This window comes from Triticum aestivum, chromosome 3B, assembly GCF_018294505.1.
Source record: "Triticum aestivum cultivar Chinese Spring chromosome 3B, IWGSC CS RefSeq v2.1, whole genome shotgun sequence".
Classification (NCBI taxonomy): Eukaryota; Viridiplantae; Streptophyta; class Magnoliopsida; order Poales; family Poaceae; genus Triticum; species Triticum aestivum.
The window spans coordinates 845,800,785-845,809,383 of NC_057801.1; the positions used below are offsets into that span (position 1 = coordinate 845,800,785).

General features: G+C 47.8%; 1 pseudogene; it reads right to left on the reverse strand.

The window, feature by feature from the left end:
• Positions 1-1,642: 1,642 nt before the first annotated feature.
• On the reverse strand, positions 1,643-1,725 carry LOC123073042 (uncharacterized; annotated as a pseudogene).
• Between the last annotated feature and the right edge of the window lie 6,874 nt (positions 1,726-8,599).

Below are 8,599 nucleotides of genomic sequence, written 5' to 3' on the forward strand. Positions count from 1 at the left end.
AGTTCCAGTTTTAATGTACTCAATTGAATGAATGAACGAGCTGACATTCATTCTTTTCATGGAGAATTAACCATTTGAGCCAACAGAAAAAGCACACATTCATTCAACCAATCCAATCAAATATGTTGTCTGCTACTTGTTGACATTGACCAAAGATACCAAGTTTCTGCGGCACAATACAAACTCCCTAGACCATTCCACCAACAGTCACCCAACGGAAAAGTAAAAATAAACACAAAAATGCCTATATCTTGTCTTCGAGATTCGCCAGGGCCTTCTTGCAGTTTAGCATGTATATTCCCTCGAGAGGATCTTGGTCCATTCAGTGCCCACACCACACAGACGTTTGAACCATAAGATTGGGATCTCTTGGTTCATCCAGTGGCTTCAGGGTTCATCTTGCCTCTTGATACGTCGAGACAGCCATTCGGCCGACACCCAGAGAACGGAAAAATTAACATGGCTTTTTTCCTTTTTCTTCACCTTCTCAAGTCCTGCGCAGCAAAATGCAATGCATAGATTCAGAAACCAGAGCAATGGGTGACCAACTATTGACTGATACTACTAGGTCTTGGCAACAGAAATTTAAGACATAAAAGTCTAGCATGCATGAAAGTAATTTTGTCATCAGAAACTTCACAGGAGGATTAATTCCTAGAACGGGAAGACTACGTATATTATATTGGGTCTGGCTGCTCCTGGGCAGGGAAGACCTCAAATCTTGGGTCTATCTATCTACTCCTAGTCAAATATATATGCAATCAATACAGACTATGCAATTAGTCCATGAAAACACATCGCATCACCGACACTAGTGCAGCAGCGACCATTTGGTGAACAACAAGAGTGTGATACTATTGTCGACAAACAGTAGTAACTAGGCTAAAACTAGCAACTAGTCCACTGAACAGCGAGTCGATTGTACAAATATCCTGAAATAGTACAGCGTTATCAAGAAACAACTAGCATCAAAGTAAAATTTTCCTATACATGAATATATGGTCACTTGTTAACACCATTAGGAGATCACTGGCCATGTAGCAAATAGTATCTAAACCACAACCTGTGCATTGTGCATTACAAATTCAATCAAGACGACGGGTTCACTTCTTAACACCTCACTGGTTAGTTGTGACATGGAGAGAAGCTCTCACCACGGGTTCTCGGATAGCCTAATAACAATTAGGAGGTTCTCGCCGCAGCTGCCGTGGTGCCGGTTGACGATGAGTGGGGTCAGCCAGCCATAGCGGCCCACTCGGACGCCATGATGATGACGTGGGGCTGGCCGTCGATGATGTCGACGCAGCTAGCAAGGTCATTCCACAGGTGGCACACCGAACTCCCCCTGAAATGGAGTGCGAGCCAGCCATCCTCGGTGTGCTTGCTTGCATGAACTGAATCCACCAAATACAACGACGGGGAGGTCTCCGTGACTGCAGTTGTGGCGCAAAGAATCATGGTTATATTCAGGAGGTCAAAGAAGCAGGGTGATACTACATTCTCTGGTCGAAAACATAAACACGAGGAGGATCTCGAAAGCGCAGCAAGTCAAGAAGCACAAAGAAACCAGAACCAGATCAAAACATATGGAAGAGATGAAGGTATAGAGTCTCAAATATGTTCAACTCCTTTTCCCAAAATGCAAAGGCTCAGATTTTACACAACAGTTTTTTCAGTCATGAATTTTCAGAAGCAGAACTAGCATGTTTGTAGTCACAACCATGGTCAAACCAGAACACACAAATCTAAAGGAAGTCCATTGAATCCCGAGGCCATGCATCGTTCAATCCCATCACTACAGATGGATGTTTATCCTAATTTCGAATGATATTTGTATGCACCTCCTAGTCCCAGGGTAACCATAAGACCGATTAAGATTTGCTGGGGATGAATTGGGGTACCTGTGCTTGAGTGATCTTTGTGTTGGTGAAGAGAAGAGGCCCTTCTTCTCATCCTCCGATGAACCCATCAGCTCATATAGATCGCCATCTTCTTTGATTATTCTGCTTATTCCTCTTAGAGATGGATGGACGGATACTCTGCAGGACACCATCCATGCTTATTTGGACAACTTGGCTGGGTTGATCTTCGATCACTGCAGTAAACAGTTTTATTGCCAAGAAAACAGGGTCAAGTGGCTGCATACAGAGAAAGTATCCTAAAGCATCTCTACACAAGACTTAACGGTTCAAGCAACAAATAGGACAGCACATAGAAATGGTGGATTTCGCATAAAAGATAGCTCTCTCTAAATACTTGAACCATGTGCAAAGAAGCTAACCTACGCAGTTGTAGCCGAGGCCAGACATCACTACTTCCATGGTTGCGGCTTGGCGAGCAAAATCACAAAAACCACCGGTCCCATCCATCATCTTGGATATGATAGGTCCCACACAGGTTGGCCTAGTGCTAGGCAAAGTTGCTCATCGATCCCTGCTACAGTTTTTTTCAAACAAACAGAGGGTCAGCAATTGGCTGCAATAAGGGAATGTAGAGGAGGAGAACAATGTAGTATCTATGCTACAACAGCTCATCTACACACACCTTAACAATAAGCAGCAAAAAGGCAAGATATAAAATGGTGGTTCAGTATAACACCTTCATGTATTTACAAGTTAATAATTGAGAGAATGAAGGACCATCAGTACATAACATAGGAGGTTCCGAGTGCACTGACTGAGTGAGTGAATTATTAACAAAAAGAAAGAGATGTGCAGGTTGCTCTCTTCAGAACTGCACATTGTATTTACAAGTTAGTAATTGAGGGAATGGACGAGGTTTCAAGTGCACTGAGCGAGCGAGTGAATTGTTAACCGAAAAGTTTAAACCAACGAGGAACATTGGAGACTATGTCGATTAACAGTAGAAACTAGGCTAAAGCTAGAAACTAGTCCACAGTGAACAGGAGCACGGTGCGAGTGTCTAGAAACTATGCTAGTCGCAGAGCAGCAATAACTTGAAAAAAAAACATCTTCGTGGGAGGGCAGAGCAGAGCACTGGCGGAGCTACCTGTTACAAAAATAGGCCATGGCCCGCCCAGCCGAAAGAGTATACGGCGGAGGATTGTGAGTAGACTATGCTGTGAAAGAAAACAATAGTGGATTTCCTTTGTACTGGCCTGCCCATCTTTCGTATTGTAGTTTCGCTACTTGAGTAGAGAGCCACCTGGTGCGGTGAGTCGGCGTCATCATCGCCTCGAGGTTGAGGTACGACCCAATGATGTCCTCGGCAACATCAGGAGCATGACTATAAACCACACTAAAGCCATATATCTAAATAATCTAGGAGATTGTCATCCACGAGAATAGTCTAGCATGAATCCTAACATGTACAACAATTCTCAACCAACGTGTTGTCAAGTGCTATGGACGAATAGCATTGCCATTAACAGAAAAAAATCATATCTCTCGTGGAGGCAGAAAGGAATCCTCTATATAATCATGGACAGCACAACATGGTAGCAATGAAATCTTGCGAAGCACAAGTATTGTGACATATTCAACAAGACAAATAACCACAGTAATAAGATTGTGGTGGCTGGAAGACCACCACCGGAGTCAGCAACCAATAGCCGGACCGAGAGAGAGAGACCATGGACTCGCCTTACTGAGGAAGAGGCAGCCGCTGTTGCGGAAGTCGAGGTTTTAGAGGTTACATAACCTCGAAGGATCGGCTATAGAAAAATCCGTTGCTTACATAACCTGAAAGAAGGGGAAAGGGTTAAACAAAACAAGGCTATAGACAAAATTTTATCAGGAAACTCTGACTGAGCTAGAACAATGGCACATCTACTATGCACATGCACATATACAGATTTACAACTAATAATATCAACACATTGATCTTAAACAGAACAGGGGCATCATGCATACCCTGAGCTTTGAAATGAGTCAGACGCCCTACTAGGAACAATGAGTTAGGCAATATGACACAGTCCAGCCGACAGCAAAGAGTTGGTGCAAACTATCTACTCTGAACAGAAAAAATAAAATAGAATAGAATACCATAGATGACTGCCTAGAAAGAAACCTATTTTGCCTATAAACAAGTCATGAGTGTATATGTATGCCATTGTTGCAAAACTAAAGTGCATGTGACATGTATATCAAATTCATTTGTACCATAGGAGGTGCTTCGTGTTGGCTTGGTTACATGTAACGCCCGGATAATCTTGCTACAGTAATCCCACGCTAATCATGGCACGTCATCCCGATTACTGTTGCTATCCTCGAAATAATTCGAAACCGTTCAAATTCAAAATTCAAATTGATGAAAACAATAAAAGTTTTCAAAATTTAAAATAAAATTGTTCGGTGGTTGACGAATATTACAAGGGTAATTATGATGCAACAAACAAATTTTTATTAAATGCCTAAGTGTTTATAGATAAATAAAAAACATAAAAGAAAATAAATAAAAGGAAAACAGAAAAACAATACAAAAAAAAGGAGAAAAGAAACCCCCTGGGCTTCGGCCCAGCTGACCACAGGCCAACTGGGCCACCACCAGGGCCCAGCCGGCCCCTCCCCCCCCCACCTTATCCACTACACCACCCCCGCCCACTCCACCGACACCCCCACAAACCCCCCCCCCCCAAAATATCTCCCCCTCTCCCCGACCTGGATCGGGATCGAGGGAGGAGGCCCTCGCCGCCGCCCGGATCGCCCGTTGCCGGAGCCCTCTCCGCCGGCCTGCTCTCCCTCGCCGGACTCCTCCACTCCGTCGCTCATCGCCGTCGTCTCCACCACCGCCGCCCTCTTCGTCACCGGACCCCCCCTCCCCGACGCCGGCGGCCGCCTCCCCGACTCCCTCCTCGCCGGTCGCCTCCAAGCTTCACCGCGCCCGCCTCCTAGACCCTACGCCCCCCCCCCCACCGTGAGCATCGCCCCTCTCCTCCCTCCCGCTTCGCTCTGTCGCCGTTGAGGTCGTCCCTGCGCTCATCGCGTCGACGGCCGCGCCCTGGCCGTGCGCGCGCACGCGTCCGCGCACCCGCGCTGGTCTCGCCCCGTCCATGGCCGCGCCCCTGCGCCCCGTGCGCCCACGCCGGCGCCGTCCGCGCGCGCCTCCTCCCCTGCTGCCTGCCCCGCGCCGTCGCCGGAACCGCGTCGCCTCTGCCCCGTCACGCCGCGCCCCTCCTGTCACCTCGCCTCCCGCCTCGGCTCCGCCATGCCAGGCCGCGCCGGCGCCGCCCCTTGCTTGCTGCCGGCTCCCGCGCCGCAGCTGCGCCTGCTCGCCCCCCCTCCGAGTCGGGCGCCAGCACGCCCAGCGCCCGTTCGGGCGACAGCCGTCGCCCCAGCGCCCAAAACCCGCTAAGGCCCCCGGGCCACTGACTAGGGGGCCCCGCCCCAGAACGTTAAAAAAAAACAAAACAAAAAATAATAATAATAATAATAATAAAATAAATAAATAATAAATAATAAAATAAATAAAATCAATAAATATAATTAATAAAATTAAAATGATTTAATAAAATTATTAATTAATTAATTAATTAATTAAGTTAATTAATCCGGCTTAATTAAATTAATTAACTAGTTAAGATTAATTAAACTGTAATTAGATTAACCTAAACCCTAATTAACTTAAATAGAGAATGACAGGTGGGTCCCACTGGACCCACATGTCAGGGTTGACTCAGTCAACCCCTGTTGACTGCTGACGTCAGCATGACATCATGCTGACGTCATAAATACATTTTTTCGAATTAATTAAATAAATAATTAAATTCCAAAATTGTTAAAATCTTTTAAAAATCATATCTTTTAATCCGTAACTCGGATTAAAATATTTTCAACATGAAAGTTGCTCAGAACGACGAGACGATTCCGGATACGCAGTCCGTTCGTCCACCACACCCCCCTAACCTATCGAACCCGCAACTTTCCCCCTCCGGCTCCTCTGCCCGAAAACACGAAACACCGGGAATACTTTCCCGGATGATTCCCCCTTGACCAGTACCACCTTATACCACGTTAGGGCACGCCTAGCATCGCTTCTTGACATGTCATGCATCGATATGCATCTGTTTACTTGGTATTCATTGTTTCTTCCCCCTCTTCTCTCCGGTAGACTACGAGACCGACGCTGCTGCTGCCCAGTTCGACTACGGAGTTGACGACCCCTCTCTCTTGCCAGAGCAACCAGGCAAGCCCCCCCCCTTGATCACCAGATATCGCCTATTCTACTCTATACTGCTTGCATTAGAGTAGTGTAGCATGTTACTGCTTTCGTTGATCCTATTCTGATGCATAGCCTGACATTGTTGCTACACCTGTTGATACCTTACCTGCAATCCTAAATGCTTAGTATAGGATGCTAGTTTATCATCATTGGCCCTACATTCTTGTCAGTCTGCCTTGCTATACTATCGGGCCGTGATCACCTGGGAGGTGATCACGGGTATATACTATACATACATACATACTATACAGATGGTGACTAAAGTCGGGTCAGCTCGAAGAGTACCCGCGAGTGATTCACGGATTGGGGGCTGAAAGGACCTTTGTCCCGACGGCCCTCTGTGTGGATCTTTGTGGCGGAGCGACAGGGCAGGTTGAGACCGCCTAGGAGAGAGGTGGGCCTGGCCCTGTTCGGCGTTCCGCGGACACTTAACACGCTTAACGAGATCTTGGTATTTGATCTGAGTCTGGCTACGAGCCTATACGCACTAACCATCTACGTGGGAGTAGTTATGGGTATCCCGACGTCGTGGTATCAGCCGAAGCACTTCAGACGTCAGCGACGGAGCGGCGCGCGCCGAATTGGACTGGAACGCCTACTAGGGCTAGGTCTGCTTTCGGCCGCCCTCGCAACGTGCAGGTGTGCTATGGGCGATGGGCCCAGACCCCTGTGCGCTTAGGTTTAGACCGGCGTGCTGGCCTCTCTGTTTTGCCTAGGTGGGGCTGCGACGTGTTGATCTTCCGAGGCCGGGCATGACCCAGGAAAGTGTGTCCGGCCAAATGGGATCGAGCGTGTTGGGTTATGTGGTGCACCCCTGCAGGGAAGTTAATCTATTCGAATAGCCGTGATCTTCGGTAACAGGACGACTTGGAGTTGTACCTTGACCTTATGACAACTAGAACCGGATACTTAATAAAACACACCCTTCCAAGTGCCAGATACAACCGGTGGTCGCTCTACCTCAGGGATATGAGGAGGGGATCGCCGGGTAGGATTATGCTATTGAGATGTTACTTGGAGATGCTACTTGGAGGACTTCAATCTACTCTCTTCTACTGTTGCAAGACGGAGGCTGCCAGAAGCGTAGTCTTCGACAGGACTAGCTATCCCCCTCTTATTCTGGCATTCTGCAGTTCAGTCCACTGATATGGCCTCCTTACACATATACCCATGCATATGTAGTGTAGTTCCTTGCTTGCGAGTACTTTGGATGAGTACTCACGGTTGCTTTCTCCCCCCTTTTTCCCCCTTTCCTTCTTTCTGGTTGTCGCAACCAGATGCTGGAGTCCAGGAGCCAGACGCCACCGTCGACGACGACCCCTACTACACCGGAGGTGCCTACTACTACGTGCTGCCCGCTGACGACGACCTGGAGTAGTTAGGAGGATCCCAGGCAGGAGGCCTGCGCCTCTTTCGATCTGTATCCCAGTTTGTGCTAGCCTTCTTAAGGCAAACTTGTTTAACTTATGTCTGTACTCAGATATTGTTGCTTCCGCTGACTCGTCTATGATCGAGCACTTGTATTCGAGCCCTCGAGGCCCCTGGCTTGTATTATGATGCTTGTATGACTTATTTTATTTGTAGAGTTGTGTTGTGATATCTTCCCGTGAGTCCCTGATCTTGATCGTACACATTTGCGTGCATGATTAGTGTACGATTGAATCGGGGGCGTCACAAGTTGGTATCAGAGCCGACTGCCTGTAGGAATCCCCCTTCCACACTCCTTGGCCGAAGTCGAGTCTAGACATTACAAAAACTTTTACTAACTTGGCTGTGTGCCTTACGGGCCCACGTCGCCATCGGGTGGTACTAGGATCTTTTACTCCTCGACCTTTACTCTGGGACTCTGAACTCTTTTCTACTCGGGTTAAACGAATTTACTAACTCTAACATTAGGATCCCGTTACCACGTTCACCCCGAAGTTGGATAAGACATAGTTATTCTGTAGGATAGCATTTTGAATAGTGCCCGTGTTGTCATTTGACTCCATTGAAACATCTTTGTTTTCAGATGGAACCCGCGAGGCAGGTCGTGCGCCACACTGCGGCCATTGGTGCCTCAGGATCACCTGCTGTGCTAGCTGATATGATGACCTATCTGGGTTATCGCTGGCACCCTGAGTACACCGTCTACGAGGAGTACCAGGACTTTAACCAGGAGCAGTACCGTGCCATCGTCCACCTCTACTCTCGGGAGTATGAGTCCACTACCGTGCTGCACACCGCTCATGGTGTTGGAGTGACCATCGAGATGGCAGTCCACGATGCGGCTCATGCTGCTCTGACACGTCTTCGTGGAGAGTATCAGGCATTGGACACTTCCCCTTTCAGGCACATTCCTATCGCATCTGACGTTGGTGCGGAGGGATACTACACTGCCGCCTACTCCACCGTCACCCGAGAGCCTTTCCACCATCAG